At 34.9% G+C, this 20,653-nt stretch overlaps 1 protein-coding gene across 6 annotated transcripts in view; it reads left to right on the forward strand.

The window, feature by feature from the left end:
- Window positions 1-20,653, forward strand: part of LOC149661622 (paired box protein Pax-6-like) — an 80,511-nt gene that overhangs the window by 20,870 nt on the left and 38,988 nt on the right. For 5 of the 6 annotated variants that reach the window (XM_089843144.1, XM_089843142.1, XM_089843143.1 and 2 more), the window contains exon 3: window positions 16,025-16,221. The gene's annotated coding sequence lies outside the window, so the exon portion shown is untranslated. Of the gene's footprint in view, window positions 1-16,024; window positions 16,222-17,108; window positions 17,772-20,653 lie in introns of those variants that run through there. The other variant, XM_089843140.1, reaches the window with a different exon arrangement.

A 20,653-nucleotide genomic window follows, 5' to 3' on the forward strand; every position in this document is an offset into this window, starting at 1 on the left:
TCCATTTTGCCGTCCGGATCACTGTTTTCGAGTTATAATTTGAATCTTTTAGGGATGACCCCTTAATTAAATTAGAAATCATTGTCTAAATCCGTTTCTTAATTAAATTTAAGGGGTCATCCGTAAAATACTATGCGGACAATCATAACTCGAATGACCCGGGCGGCAAAATGGAGATAGAAGTTACATTTTCGACTCAAAATCGTGCACCCAAAGAACATCCCCCTTAATTTATGCTTTCCAGACTTATCAGAAACACCCTGTATGTAATACTTTTCACGCGTAACAATCTTAACCAACGAATCGCGCCGGACCAAAACTTTAGGAGCTTGTTATGAGGCGGATCCAAAATTCGATGGCCCGTGAATCTTTATTGTAATATAAACGAAACACATCTCGTTGTTCGATAATGGTTATAATAATAATAAGCTAGCCGGGAGAATTTCGGAATTCCACGAAATCTATTTGGGAAATTTATCTTTTCGACGACGTATACCAGCTATATTTGTTGATAATAAGTTTAGTTATCAGGCTGTTCGAAGCGAGCGATCGCTCTTTTGTTCTATTAAACGAGCGTGGAAAGGGCGGGCTTCGGATAAACAAGACTGTTTACGCGCCATTGAACAATGAACGAGGATGGGGTCGAGACAATGGGTGACAGTAATAAGAGGGCCGAGTGATTAAACCCCCCTCCCCGATCTCATCAGCGGGATATATCCGATTTATATTGGGTTTCCATCGCGGTATCAGAAATTGAAATGGTACATGTACCAAAAAAATAGGTGTACTACCATAGAAATTTTAATTTTGATTATAACATTTAATTCTGACTAATAAGGTATAACGTTTTTGATTGTAATTTAAATGAATGCACTCTGCCCAAGAATTTTTATTTATTTATTTATACTTCATGAGAAATTATCTCTATTGCAATACCTATTTCACCTATCTTACTCTCAGCTTCTGTAAGAGCTACTGGGAAGTCCTTCGAATATGTTATAGTCCTTTTTCGCTCCTTTCCAACGATACTAAATACTTTGGGTTACGACAATCAGGGCCCGAGTATTGTAGGCAAAATGTTCATAAACGTCCTATCCATAGGATTAACATGGCCTTATTTACACTCTCGACACCTTAAACTCTGTTTCTCTGAAAGATTCCTTCGAGTATGTTATAGTCCTATTTCTCTCCTTTCCAACGGTACTAAATACTTGAATTTACAACAAGGACTCGAGTAATTAAGCAAAATCAAAAGATAGCCTCTAATCTTTCTGATTTTATAAAATATACAGGCAACTCATTTGATTATGATATATCTAGCTACACCTTTAATTGCTTTCGAACATATTTAGGCCTAGTTTTATTTCAAAACAGTAACTTTTGATATAAGCGTATCGGTTGAAAAACCCGAAGGGCGTATTCGCTTTTGTTTCGAACTTTCGATATATTTGTAGTTTTTGGAAGCGGGGGGGGGAGCTACCAAGGGTATTTGAGAATGTGTGGATAGAAGTCAGCGAGGCTTACCCGTTTGAATATTTAAGCAGCATCGCCATGGTGCTCCGCATCCTGATCGTTGATGTACAAATCCGGTTTCGCGGCTGCCTTTGCAATCGATCAAATGTCTATATTCATATAGATGAGGGCAAAGGGAAAAAGAGATAGAAGGCAAAATCGAATTTATTTTAAAACAAAACAAAATTTACCTTTTTTATAGCGGCGTCATCGTCGCGTCATTGTTTAATGCTATTGTTTTCTAATACAATTAAACATTTCCCGAGTTATTCTCTGAATTCGCGACAGAAGTAAATTAACGAATCGAAGTTTAATCTTGACAGTCATTTATCCATCTTAAGGTCAAGTGCATAATAATGCTTGTTTCAACCCTTTCCCTATATATCCTTTAACAGTAAGTAGTTAATAACTTCGCGTTAAATTATTTCTACCTCGAAATTTTGCTAAATCATCGGTTACAGTCGGAGGACATTGTACAATTCCCAATCAGTATTCAATCGTTGATCCCTAAACCGAAAAAACCTCGAGTTATAGCTTCAACGTTTTTGAAGGTTAAATGAGAGATTTCCTTCGTGTTTTTTTATGGTTTTGTTTTTGAATTTTGACTAATAACAAAAATCTTAATTTCCTGTTCGAATCGAACGATAGATCAATTTAATGTTTCGCAATATGAATGACACCACATCACGCTCCTCCCAATTAGTTAACGAGTCCTTCGTGTCATGACGAGTGTCTATTGTGCAAAAACTTGATTGCGCATATCATATAGTATGTCTAAACAAAAATATTTGTATTTCTGAAATATAACTTACTTCTTGAATCGTAAATATTGACCAACTATTCCAACAGCATTGTATTTACTTAACCCAACAAGGGTCGATTCAGAAATCGAAACGGTAGAAAGTGGGTTGCTTAACATTGGCCGTGAATAGAATACAAAACTTCTTTCACGGTATCACCAAGCTTATTAGCATTGTTTAGTATGTTATAGTTTCAACTATAGGCCTCCCTCCTCGTTGGGGAAGAACTCGCGCGGGTCAAAAGGTCAACCTTATATAGTTGCGTTACTTTCTTATCCTACTCTGATATCTCTCTCGCTCTCTCTTACCGCCAATGATAATGTTATAGTAGCACGCGTCCAAGAAGGTATAATAAGTAACGGTCGGAAATTGGGTCAAATCCCGAGGGGCTTATAATAGGACATACTTTTTTAAGCCCGCGGTAAATGTCCTTAAGCCAAAAACCTATTATTTTTGGCTCGTAATGAAGGATGGATTGATGGTTTGTAGGTTGTATCAAGAAAGCTATGGTAGCGGCTCGTGACTCGCGCGTGCCTGCCAGAAGAGTAGCGCCATTTCACAACCAAGGTCGCGTGGCGCGCGCGACACCATGTGCTATCTAGCAAGTGTGTTTTTTTATAAGAGGTTCAAATAGTTTTTTTTAATATACGAACGTCATTACACCACACTTTCCCCCTCAATTTTTTCGTACACTTCCCGGAAAGTCTATCGAAGGAATGCTAATGAGATATTTCTTGTCGCATGTCGACTGTTGCTCAGATTTTTTGTTTTAAACAAAGCTATCTCTCTCTCTCTCTCTCTCTCTCTCTCGATATCCCCTATAATAATCATTTCCTTTCTCACTACAAATTTTCCGATAAGACTTTTCATTCATATTACGCCAGAAATCAGAAGCTTCCTCTGACAGTTATTATGTTCGAAGGGATGCCGCCGTGAAAGACAAGGACTTACATTTGGGCACGCGAGGCAAAACCACCTTCTCAGAAAATACTTCGTTAACAGACAATTCCCGATCCGTTTTAATCCCTTTTTAATAAAAAAATATACGTTAAATCTCTTTCATAAATTTACTGAACATTCACGATGTTCTCGCGCGGTTCCACATATCCGGTGAGATATCATTAGCGAACCGCTATAACTATAATCTGAAAAGACAGTCAGACCATATGGCGTAGATATTACTTAAACCGAATGTCTTACAATTAATTTTTATATTGGAAACCTTCCTTTAACCGATGCCTTTTAGATTTTTTTAAGGCATCATCATTTAGCTAAGCATCACGTATACTAAAATACTTAACCCGGGTATGGTAAGATGTAATAATAATAACGAATGGAACCAGTTTCAGTTTTTAATCAACCGCTTGATACGTACATACCGTTTATAAAACCAAGTTTAATTGAATACGAGTTTTCGTGTCGAGTTTGGAGGGTTTCAGTCTTAGGGCATAAGTCGGAATCGCTTTTTAATAAGAAACGATACGCTTATCGGAAATAATCGGCGTGCAGTAACTAGTTTTCCATCCAAAGATGCAAAAGAAAAAAAAGAAAAAGATGTTAGTAATTATGATGGGTGCCGAATCTACATGGCCAATTTCTTTGAGGGTGCTATATCTTTAAGATGCTTGGTAAGACCTAAGAGCCGAGTTCGTATGACACGAGATAGAGAAATAAAAGAAAAATATTATTAGAAAAGAGCAAATCGGATTGTCGTGACTCGTGGAAGCACGATTTTCTTGTTACCGAAACACGAAAATTATATTTTCGAGGAGTTAGCCTAAAACGATCCACGTTGTCATTGTCTCGGTTTAAAGAATTTAATTTAAACCCCTAAATTTCAACCTAAACACGGTAGAACCAATTTAGATTATGGCTTCACTCCATACGTCCACGCACGTTTACTAGTATAGCCATACGGAAGAAATTGCTAGCATGCACCGATGCAATTTTGCTTTCAGTTTAAATTTGCTCCACTGTTTAAGTTACCCGAATTAAGTGATAACAATTATTTACCCCCTTGGTAGGTATATAAGAATTGCTATTTTTAAGTCTGGGGAAAATTATGGTTGATCCAAATAAGATCAATAAAATAATAACAACTTAATCATAACATACGAAATCATATGGAACAGAAGAAATTGAGATATCATATAAATTTCTTAATAAATAATAATATTTTGTTTTGCAGAATTATTATATTATATTAAATTATGATATTTATTATTTGTATCTTCAAAACAGTGAGGGATTATGAATGTACATCGTTTCCCGTAAATGGTAAGCTGGTAATTACGTACGTAAATGGGTTGTAATGAAATTGATAACGGAGTTAATTCCGTGATGAGAAACTTGAGGTTTTTCCTTTCCATGAGGCATGAGATTGATTTTTATGATTTTTTTTAGTCAATTGATAGTTAGAAATGGTTCGTATAGCTTGTGAATTTTCAAGTACGAACACGTGGGAAATGATCGAGCTTTAGTCGCCCATGAGTTGCAGAAGAAAACTATTAAAACGAGTTAGAAATTGAGAAGGACGCCTACTTTATAAGCCTATGTTTTAAGACAGCCCGGGTTCTTTTCCGTGGACACGTCTCGAGGCTAATGTTGGCCTTGATGAGATAGGTTGAAAACTCGCTTTCTCTCTCTCTATGTCTTTGCCTTATGCCGAAGATCAAGACACGGAAATGTCCAACGCTACTAACTCGTGTACTCGCTCCTTACCAAGGAGTTGCGTGTGAACGGTGTGAATTTCTCGACGGCGCACTCTTTTAAATGTTTTTAGTCATTAGTTAACCGATAACCTAACGAGATAAAAAAAATATCAGTTGGTTTTAGCTTAACGTTGTTGAAACTTTGTTGATTTCCATGGGATTCTCGCTTAGCTTCCGGCATGACATCATGTATTTTTTTTTCACCTATGATTCATCAGTGATTGACTGGTATGGGAAATAGTTTCAGGTACACTGACGTGTATTCCTACTAACGTTAGATTAATTATAATTAACTGATAATAATTAGTAAGTTAGAGAGATGCATCGGACAATTTCGTACACCCTCATTGTATTTGATGATGTGATGGATCGTACAAGTAAGGTAGAAACTGCATTGAAGAATTATCACAAGAATTTACTGTTCATGTTGTTGGACCTATTGGGGTAATTTGCAATTTATTATTGCAAGTTAATATTGTAAAAGAAAAATTCTGTGATCACAGGCCTACACTCATATCTTTGAAGAAATATAAAATTATGAATAAATTACGGTAAAAGTACAGCGAAAAAAATTCATCCTGGACTACGAGGTCCCAAAACCACGAAATAGCCAAAAGGAGATGGATTATAGAAACGTCGGTGGAAGAAACAGTTCAGATTTATATATAAAAAATACATCTAGGAGAGTCTACGTTATTATTAATGTATAATACGAAATTAAGGCCTAATGTAGGAGAACGATTAGAAATTTATCCGGGAACACCTGAACAGGTACATATATACCGGAGGCGAGTTTCAAGACGCACCCTAAGCGAGATATGTCGCGCTGCTGCCCGTAACGTCGACCTGTTGCTTCATGACTGAAATACTTAAGAACTTAAAAGCTCGGGCGATAACGAGAAGCTTTTTAGGGGGCCGAACATAAGCCATCGTAAATTCGTAATAATACAAAAATTGGATCGATACAACTAATGATTAATTATACCTCGAGAGAGAAAATAAAAATTTTAAGAAGAAAAAAAAATAGAAGTGTCTAATGAATTACATGCGCCGAGCATATTTTACACTCTCCATCATTAACGGCGAGAGAAAGCATCGATTAGATTTTAGTAATTAAACCCGAGGCTATTAGGAAATATTTTTTCAAATTATCGATGGGCGCAAAAGATTACGGGACGCGGTAAAGGATTATAAGAGAAGAAAATTTGAGCTTATACGTCGTGTAATGCCAAACTGATTTTGTTAAACTGTGACCAATTATGGAACGCGAGTGTGGCCTGGAATAGAAAATTAACTAACTAAGCTTATCTTTATAATATTTTTTTTACTAATTTTTAAAAAGAATAATAAATTATATGTTTTCATTAATTTAGTGAGTCATAAGGTAATAATAACAACCCCATAAGTTTGTGATGTAACTGCAGTCATTATTTCTTCCAAGAACAAAAAATTGTTGTAAATTTTGTTGGGTAGATATTTGAAAGGGAAATAATTTATTTTATATTTTTCTCTTGCAATGGTGAACTGCCATGCACCCAGTTATTATACATAGATAATGATAATTAGGAACAAAGGTGAAATTAACACAACCCAAACTAATTACGACGAATTTGTTCGTTAGGGTATATAGATAGATTTATATTAAGATAAACAGAATCTTATCTCTGAACAGGACGATCGACGTCCTGAACGGAACGAAAAAAAGAATTATTAATCCCAATATCAAACATCCGGTGACCGAAACCGTATCCAGGATTGGTCCGAATCAGTTTAGTTCACCCGTTACAAGGATGGACCTTTTTCTTTCGTGCGCCATCCGATTGGATAATCTGTAGAATTAAGTAGATGGGGTCCCTGGCTATATATAGTTCCGCTCCGTCAACAGTGCGGAACCTTTGAATCGGGCGCAACTTCCTATTTCAGAATGGAAATAATAAACACACGTAAAAGGGGAAAGGAACCAAAAACATTTACCATATATTAAACGTCTTTTATTATAACTAAAGGATGACACTATGTTTGCAATGGCGCGAGAAAACGGTCGGTTTTTTCACGGATATTGAAAGGGTGGGATGATGGATAAAACCCCCCAATTTTTTGGCAATTGTGGGATCTAGATAGTCTATTAGATCTATAGTTGTCGTACCATTCATTTAAGCGTAGTTCCTTGAGTACTTATTTTTAACTATAACCGACCGTTCCGTTTTATTTTTGCAGTTATTAGTGTACTGTCACGTGTGTATAAAAGGGAGTTAACTCTCCTTTCATTATTTAATTCGTTATACTCGATAGTAATTATACTCTTGATTGTACAAGGTGTTTCTGATAAGTCGATGGCATAAATTAAGGGGGATGTTCTTTGGGTGCACGATTTCGCGTCGAAAATGTAACTTCTATCTCCATTTTGGCGTCCGGGCCACTGTTTTCAAGGCAGACTTGTGAGAAACACCCTGTATAGTTAGTTATTCGATTTCCGTTGAAAATACTTACCATAATCCTGAAAATGATCTACCTAGTACCTAATTGTTATTTCAACTTTCTATTTTAAATTAAAGTTTATTTATACGAAGTTGGCATTCGTTACTAAATATTATCTTAAACGTTCTTTTAATAATAGGTCAATAAATCAAAGTATTAAGGTCATTGCAGGATTGATCGACTTGGATAGGTTTTATAGTATAACAGATGCGGATAATCTTTTTTTTTTTAGCAGTCATGTATCAGTTTTTTTCTTAACGGTTGTATGATGATATTCATGCGATAAACGTTCAAGTTACTCGACTGACGTTTAAACTAATGATAATTAACGTTTTTTTTAATATTATTTCTCGTTATCTCGCGGTCTGTCTGGCGCGTGGCGTATATCAAGGTTAAATAACCTCCATTTAATTTTGGGCAACGACGGAATAATAATTAAATCTCTGATTAAACTAAGTTTCGAAATTTATCCATTTTTAATTCAATTCTTGCGCAAATATGCTTTTTAAATTAAGGAAAATGTCTGGGTATTTGTAACTGAATATTTTAGTTTCACCTCAACTTCTCAACTTCAAAATGGCTCTAAAAAATTGGATTCTCTGAGTCATGTGAATTGATTTGAGAATTGTTAAATTTCGAGAGAAAAACGAACATTGAAACGTTCAGTAATATATAGTTTTAATTAAACTTAGATGACCTTTGCAAACAATATGTAATTAGTGATTGAAGCGACATAGCGATTTGGGTCGGGTTAAAGGTGATAATGTCGCTAATGATTTTTTTAATCGATGATTTGACCGCTTATTTTTATTTAGTTAAACATGTTTTGAAACTAGATTACGAAATGTTTATCTGTTGCCTCCTGATATATTTCAGGTCAAAGGTCATCGCTTTTGAAAGGTTTATTGGCACATTTTTTTCGAATGCAGCTCAGAAGTAAACATAAACATCTTCGTTCGAATTCCATTTTGTTTTTTTGTAAAAAAAGTACTCTAAATCTAATTTCAAAATGATACAACAACAAAGTCAATTGATTGGGAAATAAGATGTATACATTAAGAACTGAGATTCAGTTTAGGTTAAGACACGCGTGATATACCTATAGTATAATTAACTGTAATTGACTTTAATTTGGACTTGAATAATAATCACTGGGACTTTTTGCCCCAAAGCATATGAAACCTTTTATGTAAATTAAGGTATCAAATTTTATTAAAAATTAAATCTCTCAGGCTAACACCGCACGCGTGGTGTAAACTATTTCGCAAAATGAATCAGTGTCTAGGCCTATGGATTAACGCGTATTTAATTTTTTCAACATCGTTCAAATTAGTTTTTTTTTCTTCCCCCGAAGGTAGCTAACTGCAAGTCTCGCGCGCGTGCCAACTAACATACGAGACGCACGCTTTCCATATGCTTTGTTTTGGGCGCACTTTGGATTTCGCCAGAGCTGCCACAGGCGATATATCGTTAAGATAACGAAACCTAACTTCGTGTATTTTTCATTTATAGTTAACGGAGGGAGCGCAAAAAAAAATCAAATCCCTCTTCCCTCCCTTCCCCCACTTTCTTTGGCTTATTACGAGATACTTAAAATTTATCCTCGTAGTCGAAGACTGCGTGATTTCCCAATAAAATAAGGTAGATAAGGCGTCGTCGTCGGTTTCTTCCAAAAGATTTTTCTCTCTCTCTCTCTTTCTTACTTAAATTTTTAGACTTAAGTAATTATATATATATTTTTTATACCTTTATTCTCTGGGGAATTTTACAGATTAACGTTGGGTACTGACCGCCGTATATACAGGGTGTTTCTTAAAATGGGTGGTCAGACCGAAGTATATCGGGTTCTTGAGCAATTTTGAGACTGAAATGAAACTTCTATGAAGGGACACCTTAAACAGGTTACGATTAGTGTTTTACGGATGACCCCTTAAATTTAATTAGGAAATTGAAAGGCGAATGATAGTTTAATTAAGGGGTTATCCCTAAAACACTCTAATTATAAATTGTTTGGTGTCTCTTATGGTCCTACCAACTTATTTTTTGGAAAACCTTGTATAGTAAAAGGATAGGTACGTTAAAATGCCGACGAACAGTTTATCTTTATTTCGAGCTTCTTCATTCCTGAAAGATTAAACTTTAAATTCGGTTCTTAATTTTTATGTTAAATTTTCTATAGTCGTGTGTCAAGCGTGCTGGATCAAAACTATTTTCGTTTTATTAGATTTAATATTGGGTATCCATACGCCTCAGTTTTAATGCCTACTATCACAAAACTATGTTTGGAAAATAAACATTGTGGTTGAGCTATTTGAGGAAGGCCAATAACTTCAACTTAATAAATACTGAAGAAAATCACTATTACCTATTAATATGCATATTAATAATAAACGTATTAAATTGAAGAGACGAAATTAATCGTACTATAATTAAGAACAACTTTAATAACTCATTAGTGCTCCCTCAATGTTGCAACTTTGACTTCCTACAATATTTAGGACTTATTTATACATATAAAAAATCTTCGAGGAAAAAAACCTTTTAAAACTAATTTTTTATTGACGAACTCTTCCAAAAATTGATTCACCCAACCTGTCCTGTTTTAAATCAAAATTGATAAAAACTAAAACAAAATTTATTGAATAAAAATTTATAGAAGAAAAATAAAGAAAAAAGCATTGATCCGCGCTAGTTTTAAGTTAAGAAGATTGAATCGTTTCGTGATGCCACACTACATGGGTTGTCGAGTCAATGACATCACCCCGCCGTTTATAAAAGGAACTATACTCTTTTAAGTTCTTTTCAATATTGCAGATACATCATGGGAGCTAAAGAAAAATAATTTAAAATAATTCACGGAAAGTATATTATTATTATTATAGAGGTCCCCGAACGGTCATTTATACAGTGTGGTATAGAGAACGACACCTCTTATTCTGTTTGCATAACGCCGTACTGCTGACGAAAGAAATCAGTATGCTAAATTGCAGTCCTATGAAATTGGGTGTAAAATTAGCAATAAACAATATGTATTCGATGTATAGTTTAAATTTAACTATAAGGAATTAATTTACAGCGTTTAAAATTTAAAAGTATTTGCATGTCCTTTGTATTATTTGTAATTACTAATTTAAATGATAATTGATGGCTACTGCAGGGGGAATTAAAGACTTATCTTTGGTACCCATACAGTTTCATAGGTCTGCAGTTCAGTATACCGATTCTTCGTCTTCTTCGTCTTCGTCGTCATCAAAAAAGATTAAGGTTGGTCAATCTGATCTCTTCCATACTGTATTATAAAGAATACAAATTTAGTTTTTGGAAAATTTCGCGCCATACTTTCGAAACTGACTCGTCGTCGAGGAGTCAATATTTTCTCTCCCCCAAAAATCTGTTTGACGTCGGAGATCGATTCGGGTAATTGACGTATGTACTTGTACGTGTAGCTCTTGAGAAACTCAAAGGGAGAAGAATAACGTGTGAACGATAAGAAAATTGGATAAAAAGAAAAATGATGAACGTATATTACGTTCCGGTAGATACCTTTTTAAGTAACGTATTAGTTAGCGCAAAGTTTTCTTCTTTTTTACTGTGGGAAGAAAAATCCCATGCATGCGTCGAGTCGACAATTTCTAAGCATTCCCAGAATAAGATCATCGGTGTGAGCCAGCGCTTTTCGGCCTTGAATGATTTCCCATAGGCCTTTATCACGACGAGATTAAATTAAACACCGCTAAGCTTTTTTATTATAACTAATTTTCGTTACCTGTTTAGTAATCCGTTAATAAAAATAAAGGCTAATTTTTTAGAATTTTTTTTCTCTCTCCATGAGATAACTTTTAATGTCAACGAACTAAGACTTAACTTCTTCCCAAAATAAAGATTATCATTATGATATCGAAGATATGTTCAATAATCTCAATAATATTTAATAAGAAACCTCGATTAAAATCTGAATAAGTTTTTCATTTCTGACAATTTTATGAATTAATTATTCGTGTGATAAGTGAATATTTTCACGATGGAAAAAGGCATCTTTTCGGGCGAGGATATAAAATTTCTGGAATCTTCGCGGTACCACGTAATTTTTTGTTGGTTTATCGTGGTTATCTCGGTAATTAAAAGGGGAAATTCTTGTCCATGAGCAAAACAAGAATAGGATATATTGTTTTCTCGTGATTTTTAGATTTGACTTCGTGACTTCGTTTCGAGTTAACAATATTTTTTATTTTCAAAACACTATTTTGAATTTTCACAGTGAGATTCTTGGCTTTAATTAATTGTTTCGCGCTTACGTCGAATCCGAATCTCCAATTTGTTGCGTAGACCTTCAACTTGGAATAATGGAATATTTATATTTTAGACTTTATTATAGCAGATTCAGTTTTTAGCATCCCCTGCTAGGATCAAGGTTCAGTTTTAGCCACATAGTATGCTCCTACGATGAGGCTATTACTTTAACTAGCGCTGTCGTAGTCGTCGTCGTAGTAGTAGTAGTAGTAGTAGTGTTAAAATGCCGATTCTGAAGCACTAATAAAGGTAGCTAATTAGAGTTACGTGTGAGTCACAGGTAATCATTTTAGCACTGCTAGGATCAGGGATCAGTTTTAGCTACATTATGTATACCTTCCATGAGGCTATTACTTTGACTAGCGCTGTTGCAGTCGTCGTCGTCGTAGTAGTAGTAGTAGTGCTAAAATTCCGATTCTGAAGCACTGATCCCAGGCTTACGTGTGAGTCGCTGGTAATCATTTTAGCATGCACTGCCTCATATCATTCAAAATGCCTGTACGCCTGTTAAGTACTGGTACTATTATGAGCCCAGCTCTTGAGCCACCTTGTTTAACCTCTTATGGTAAAGGAGAAAGGAGGAGGACCGCATTGTAAGCGCCAGAGAAGAAAGAAAAGGGCATTTGTGGAAACTGCGGGGTATCAAAACAGTTCTGTTCTACAAAAGAGATGGAGACAAATATTATATAAGAGGGAATTGCGCCGCCTCAGCCTATGTATCGTTTCTTCTTCTTTTTTTTCTAAACGTTAATATAAACGTGAAAAATGCGAAATGGAAATTTTCTCACGGACCTTTCGGGCGCTATAACATCTTGTCTTCGACCCGAAAGTTTGGGTTTTTAAAAAGACTTAAGATAACTAAGATAATACATTGCCCTCGTAAATTATTATACTTTTTTCACCCTTTTCTAGTTAGTTATACTCGCGGCGAAAGAGATGGTGAAACACACATACACACAAAAAAATAATAATTATAAATTATAAATATACTTCACTCCCAAAATTCCAATTAATTTCTATACGACGACGTAATTCATTCCCTCTTTATTTTCTGTTCTCGTTATCCTTCGATTGTTATATAGCGTCGTATGAAAACACGCTTCCCGGATTGTTATTTCTCAAGCATGTCTTAAATCCATTTTATTTTCTACTTGAATTAACAAATATCTTTACCAAAGGATCTTTACCGTGACGCTTTAGATCGATTTAATTGCTATTTTATTTTCGTTCTCTCTCTTCGATTCCATTATCATTTTCATTTATCAATTTTTAGATTTTTATAGAGCCCAAGCGAGTTTATTAAGTATATTTTTAATTGAACTAATTCTCACGTTTTACGAAACGAAATATAAGAATAATAATCCCGATATACAACTAAAAAAAAGGCCGTCACCGTTACGGTTCATCGAGAACGGTCTATGAAGTAATCCTAAATAACCCTGGTAGTGTTATTAACACCCCGAAAATATTGAACGTGTAAATTAATGGAATTCGATCTTAATATGGCTTGTAGAGAGAGAGAGAGAGGCTAGGGTTTTTATGTTAAACAGCGCGACAAAATTCTAATTTGTCTAGGGCCTATAAACACTTCAAGCGATGCTTTTGTCCCGATATAAAAATCTATTTATATGATAAACTAGTAAATTTCTCTGGTACTCTAGCTTAAGATGCACGGATCATTGCATTTTTGGCCACCAAAATGGCTGCACAAAAAGTGTTTAGCTGCATCATTTGTGTCCGCCATTTTATAAGATGGCAAGAAAAAGCAATCTTTCTTAGTTTCTTTATTATAACAGTTTGTGCTGGGACTTGAACTTTGATAAATATAAATTTATTAAAATAATAGAAAAATGTTTCTTATGTCCAGAAAGGAAGGTGCAGTTTCCAAATTTAACCTACACAAAATTCAAAGTATCATGACTTCAATTTGATCTCTTCGATTTTAGGCAGCTGTCTTCTATGAATTCTGCATCATTGGTTCTTGGGGAGGGGGGCGAAAAACAAGAGTTATTGCTTATAGATAAAAAAGTTGCAATAATTCTTCAACTCATTTCCCACACAGTCAAGCGTCCGATATCGAAGTACCTTTCTTCGACCATCATCGCGTCCCAGCGCACTCCATCAACTTATTTTTTTTTTACCAGGGTTTCCCAGTGGGTCCCGAGTTTAGCTTATCTGGGAAAAGCAGAAACGATTCAGAGACGAACGAACAACTAGAAATTACTAGTAACAAATAAGATAAACTGCGAGTCTCCCCACCAAAATCTATAAAAACTCTACACTATAGGTAGAATATTAACCATCTGGGTTATCGTCGTATATTTTTAAACAGGGTGAAATACAAAATTTTCTCTACGTGAGGTCCCACCGTTTTATTTTTAAAAAGTTTATACTATTTTGATGACACTGTTTTATCGATACGATATTCTTTCCAAAAGTCATGCGCAAGTCAAATTTTTTGAGCATTTGTCTCTTTATATGACCCAATTCGTCCACGTGTTTTCCACCACGTTCTAACAAACAATCGATTTATAAGATCTGTGTAATTTTAAATTCAATACCCCTCCTGATTAAATTTAACAGAAGCGGATAAATATTAATAGAAATTTTAAAACTAACTTAAATGGAGGGTTAATCGCGGTTAACGACCTATTGTTTGTGATTTTTATATTTTAAACGCGTTATTGGACATGTGTCTTAATTGAAATGAGCGCTAATAAAATTTTGGCGCGAAATATACCGCAATTAGCCTGTCTGGTTCACGCTCCTTCGGCCTTATGTTTCTGACTATATATTTGTTACTGTTATAATTAAAAACCACCTGTACTCGCGAACTGTAGGCCCGGTAAATTATGTTGGGGGATTTTTTTTTGTCTAACAACGTTTATATATTTAGTCAGACTGTATTTTGCCTCCAACAGCAGGTGTCTAGCGTGGAAAACGCCACCTTAAGAGACACACTGTCACGCGTTTTAGTACAAGGTCAAGGTTCAGCTTGTTCAATACAGAATTAACAGATCTTGCTTAATTTATACCCAAGCCTTCGTTAGGTTTTCATGGGGCTTTATTTCATGGGTTTTGGTTTATAACAGCGTGTATCTTCAGCTTTTATGGTCGAAAATATAACTAGTATAGTTAATTTTAGTTAAATAGCTTCAAACTTAAAGAAGTTATGACCCAACATCCCAGAAAAGCTGTAGTTTCATCATACTTGGTCTGAGTTTTTCGAGCCAACATTTAGGGGTAGCATTTCCAATGTATTTTAACATAGCCCCTGTAGAAATGTTTTCCCCGTTTTACACTGATGCTCAGGGTGAAGATGAAAATCAGGGGCATTAATGAGAAATTCTAGTTCTCTATTCCAGGCTTAATCACCTTGTTAATGAAAGTGAATTCGTAATAAAACTCTAGTTAACCCTAGTTGGATTTAACTAATACTTCAAAGGAAACGATTAAAATGTGACGCACATGTTTTCAAGCACCCTTTTTTTTATTTCGTTTGTACGTCTAACAAATGTTATTTCCAATTAACGCGTCACGCTTAATGTAAATTGACGTAATATTTAAGATTATGTAAGGATATAATTATAATCGATTTTATTATATTTTAAAAACTTAAAAATATATTTAAAATATGTCTATGACGCACGTAAAATACGGATATTGCGAAAACATTATAATTTTAAATGATACATCTTGACAGAAATTGTAATCGGGGAGATTATTTAATGGAACGTTTAAGAAATTGAACTAAATAAGAAATTGAGAAATAAGACTTTTCCAATTTTCATTCTCTTAATAATTATTCATAACCCCTACACGTTTAACTTAATTATTTACTATCATATTAAATTAATGCGGAACTTCTTAGATTTTATTTGGTTAAGTTTAATTCTTAAACTCTCTATTGAATGATCTGATTGATTTATCGATTTCTCTTCCTTCATCCAGTTTAATCTTTAATCCTTTAAAATTCTTATTAAACCCAATTTTAAATAATAAAAGTCCTGCCGTATAAATTTCAAATATAAAAATATTCCAAAATTGATTAATTTCGATTCCAAAACCCGCTTTTCTTGACAACTCCAATTTTTTTTTTAAATCGACCTATAAGGTATAATATATACCCTACAGGGTTTAAATAGCGTTCCTACAACCTTTTTTTTTTTTAAAAAAAAAATCTTTAATCTCAATGGTTAGAAGGAATTATAATGCGCACGATTTTCTTTTCAGACCAGATTGAAGGTCTCCGCCACCGAAAATCTTGGAGAAACCTTTTTGAGAAAATGCCCGCCGGCGGATAACGGAGTGTTCAGCGGACTTCAGTTCCAAGGGGAAAGCTTGCCTCTTATACTAAATTTGTGTGTGATCTCCTCGTCCCAGAGATATTGAAGGAAGGTTCTTGTGAGAAGCAGTCGGTTTAATTTAAGGTAGACTAATTTGAATCAAAGACCAATGTTTAATTTCAAGTATCATATTGCCTGTTGTGTGGCCAAAAACGCTCTACCGTTTACATAGATGATTAATTTGGATTAATCTAGTTTTTCTTTGTGGTCAGACTTAATTACAGTATTGCAAAATTTAATTATGTAACTAGGGGCAATATTATAAGTTTTTCGTAGTTTTTAATTATTATTTTCCTGTGGTATTGAACGTTTAGCTCCGCCTGATCATTGTATGTCCTCCAAGTATAGAGAAAGACTAGAGAGAGAGAGTCAAGAGTGTTACGGTTGCTTAGCTACCATTTTTTCCCACCCTCCACCTACATTTTCCCGCCATTTTCGTTTGGATTATTAAGCGGGGTTTCCTCCCCTTCTCTTTGATATAATATTATTACATCGGATAAAATGACGTAGTGTACAAGGATAAAAAAGCTTTAATAAAAGGCGCGCGGGCGTGTTATCGCGTTTGACGCGTCGTCACGCGTCCCTGGTCGCGACCAATGACGAGACGAGAAGACCACGGTGCGCAAACCTCCCTGTACTTTGAAAAGCGCTCGCGAGTGAACAAGCGTCTGCTTCTGCCAAGGCGAGAACCGATCGCCAATAACCAACGCGACGTTTTAACAATGGCGTAAGGTTTATAAGAAGAGGGGGGAGATGTATTAAACCCCCCTCTGTATTTGGTGCTACGAAGCCCGATCAGATCGGGCGGAGTTAACCAGCGTAAAAACGATTGAAATAAAGTGAGTGAGTGAGAGAGAGAGAAGGGGGGTATTTCGATATTTGATGTTTTTAGTGGTTGGGGAGGGAAGAAAAGTCGCGTTAAAATCTAAATTGTCTTCTTATAACGTGAATGGGGGTCGCGAATGTACGATATCGTCGGGGAAAAGAAGCTTAACGAGTTGCCAAAAAGGCGAACAAGTTGGCGAGAACTGGGCAGAAGCGTCCTAGGGTCAGAGCGAGGTAGTCTCGAGTCGGTTTTCGCAGCTCTCTAACCATAGTCGTACATTTTCGAGCGCTCCTCCGGGGATTATTTCACTCCCCCACCCACCCCCTCCGGTGATCTTGATCGGTCGACATCATACCCCATCCCCCCACCATTGCGAACGCCCCCTATCTGCCTTGACTACCATTCATTGAAAACTTTTGGTGATCGAGGTGATCAGAAGTTCGCGAGAACACAGATAGAAGGCGACACTGCACGGTTCAAGTTTGATGATGATTATTATCCTTGATCGCAAAGTCTGAAAAATGTATCTGTCGCTCCTAGTTCAACAGTTGTGAACTCGTATACTACTTTTCGTTAAATTTAATCTTTGCATTGCGACAGACTGATTTTGATTTAGACTTGTTCGGTCGGGGTTGTTATAACGCGACGGAACTAAACGAAACGAAACGCGATCATTGTTTGGACTTAATTACTTTAACGTGTTTAATTAATTTGAATAACGGTTGAAAAGTTACGACGAAGAATCAGACTTGATATATAGTTAATTGAGTTGTCAACAGTTGCGGGTCGTAATTTGAAATTTACTTGGGTAAGTGTCGAGCCTTAATTCCTTCACTCGGGGTCAATTTGAATTTACGCGAGGAAATTTTAGGTGATTAGCAATTATAATTAACGCTTTGCTCTAATTGGGGTAATTTTAAATCCTGCAATTAAAAATAATTCAAATATTATGTAATTAGTTAAGCGTTAAACGCACTTAGCAAAGAGGTTATTCAACTATCTATAATCTTAAACCATCTTTGCCTAATTTTTTCTTTCTTATACTGACCAAATATTAACTTCCGAATTCATCAATTTATCATTAGCTTTGTAATTATTCGTCGCCTTCGGACAAAAACACGCTTTCAATATGCAAATGAACTCTTAAGATTGATAGATAGCCTAGCTATAGGTCTTTGTAATAAAATTTCCATTTCCCCTTGATGTTTTTACTTAAAACGCGGTAGGCTATAATGATAAAGTACATGGCATTGATAGATTATGAATATCGAATTCGGGCCCATAGGCGAGAATGATGGTTGATTCTTCCATTTCATTTCCCAAACCGGGCCACTTCTTCTTCGCTGCAACCGCAGTCCAAACCGTTTTTGCTCCGCTATTTAGGTTCATGGCGTCAATAAATTGATGGGTCCTATTAATAATGTATTAGCCCTCAAGACTTGGGAAATCTTTTCGTGATAGCATTTTTTGTTTTAAATAATTTTAATAACAATTAAGGCTTGGGAATTTTTATTTAATTTCTGGAACACCAATGCATGCTGTGGTGTTCATTCAAGGTGGTAGGTATACTATAGGTGTTAAATTATAAATTATTTTATTTTATTAATTGAAGGGTGTTATAAGGTGTCTATCTAATGATGGATTATCATTTTTTATACCGATTTAATTATTTTGTAATTAATACGAGACGGTAAATCGTGAATTCTGTAGTAAATATCTACCAGATAAATTAGGTTAACTGTATATTGAACAGACTGAAAAATAATTTGCAGAACTCGAGATAGCTCAACTTTTCTTGAAAAATAATTCCGTAAAATATAGTTTTTTCGATTGATGCTCCAGAAGTATTCGTATTTAACAATACCAAAGGTACTTAGCAGCCGGCCTTAGTAATTAGCAAATTGGCAATGAAAAGCTTTTGGCGATTATTTGCATATATATCCTATAAGAATGCTTTTAACAATTTATATATAAATTTGTTATTTCATAAAAATAATTCATTAATCACCACCTATAAGAACTTATTTCAATAACAGGAAATATTAATTATATTACTAAATACTTTAACAATAATTTTGATTATTATTATTTTTTTTTAATATTACAAATCTTAATTTATCAATCTATTAATTTAGATTTTAAATACAAAATGCTCGCGAATGGGAAAACGTTTCTAGATATGTACTTTTGGAATTAACTTCGCCGCGTGATGGAATCAGTCTCTTTTTGGGGTAATTTCCGCCCCCACCCCAATATTTCTTTTTAATTTGAGTCTTTAATATTGGGATGAAGATCATGAGAAAATTTGCCGGCGACTACAATGAAAGATGGGGGCCCCCGCTCCGCTACCGACCCTTCAATTTCTAAAGTTTTTAACGCGCTTTTAAAACGCGTCGCTTATGGCGGCTATGAGTGTACATAAAAAACCGCTTAAAAATTTATTTCTCTTTTAAAAAAAAGGTTTTGAGAAATCAAAGAGAAGAAAACTGCTTGATTTAAAAATAATAAAAATAATAAAAAAAATGCTTCATAAAGCTTATTACCTCCCACTATGGTACGAGCTTGGAACAATATAATGAAAAGCGGTCTTATATGAGTCCCGTGGTTCTCACAATTTTTCTTTGAATTTCGTATAGGGATACATACATCCCATGGGATTAGTTTTTTTACCAAGCAACAATAAATTTTTGGTTGGGACTAGGGGCCGTGTGAGAGAGAGAGAGAGAGAGAGAGTGAGAAAGGATGCTTGGGCTCCTCCTCTACCCCCCCCCCCTCCCTCTTACACCCATCATTAAGAATTAATTTTCTTTTAATCTTAAACGCTTCCCAGGAACTTTTTCATATCATAGACGTTCAATTTTCATTGTTATACCCGCTACACTGTTTTATTAAAAGCCCACTAACCTTGGTTGATTCTGGAAATTATATTATAGAGCTTATTACCGTCCCACGGTGAGCAATTTGAAACATTTTTAGTAGAGAATTTATATTTTAGAGAGCTCTAGGAGTGGTGGTGAGACATAAGGTTGTTTTAGTTGCTTCAGTGTATGGCGCGACATTAACCACCCGCTGTTATTTAATTACATCAAGAGCCCGTTTTCTTTTATGAGCGAAAAATTCTTTGTACCTATTCGGTTGGCCGCCATGCTTATATTAAAGCTCCCCCGCTTGGAATTCGTTTATTTGGTTAAACATCTAATGGAAAGTCGCCCGGTTTATCAATTGAAACTCTTTTATTTAATTTTTAATTTAAAGATATATATATTTTTTAAAAATAAGAAGTTTAGGTTTTATTCATTAAAAGTTCAGACTGGACCCTTTTGTCCATTGCGAGGGTTAAGAAATCTCCGTGTCGGTGTATTTATATATATATGTTTTTAATAGATTTTTCTAATTTAATTTTTTTATTTTGTAGCCCTTTTTTGTATGGCCTAACATGTTTTACGCGCTTTTTAACGCCTTTGTTTAATTATAAGCGTCTTTGATTAAGGAAATGATAAATTTAATTAATAGAGATTAATTATTATTATTATATTTTGTTTTTTCGGTTTTTCTTTATATTACTACCGACATTTGTCATTAATTTTAAATTATTACTTTTTTTTGTTGTATATACTTGTGTCATTTTAGAATATTTTGATGAACTTGAAAGAGGTCATTTATACGATGCTTAGAAAGAAAAAAATATTA

This window comes from Phalangium opilio, unplaced genomic scaffold (assembly GCF_054372755.1).
Source record: "Phalangium opilio isolate 3A_F unplaced genomic scaffold, DU_Popi_V2 ptg000070l_1, whole genome shotgun sequence".
In the NCBI taxonomy this organism is placed as follows: Eukaryota; Metazoa; Arthropoda; class Arachnida; order Opiliones; family Phalangiidae; genus Phalangium; species Phalangium opilio.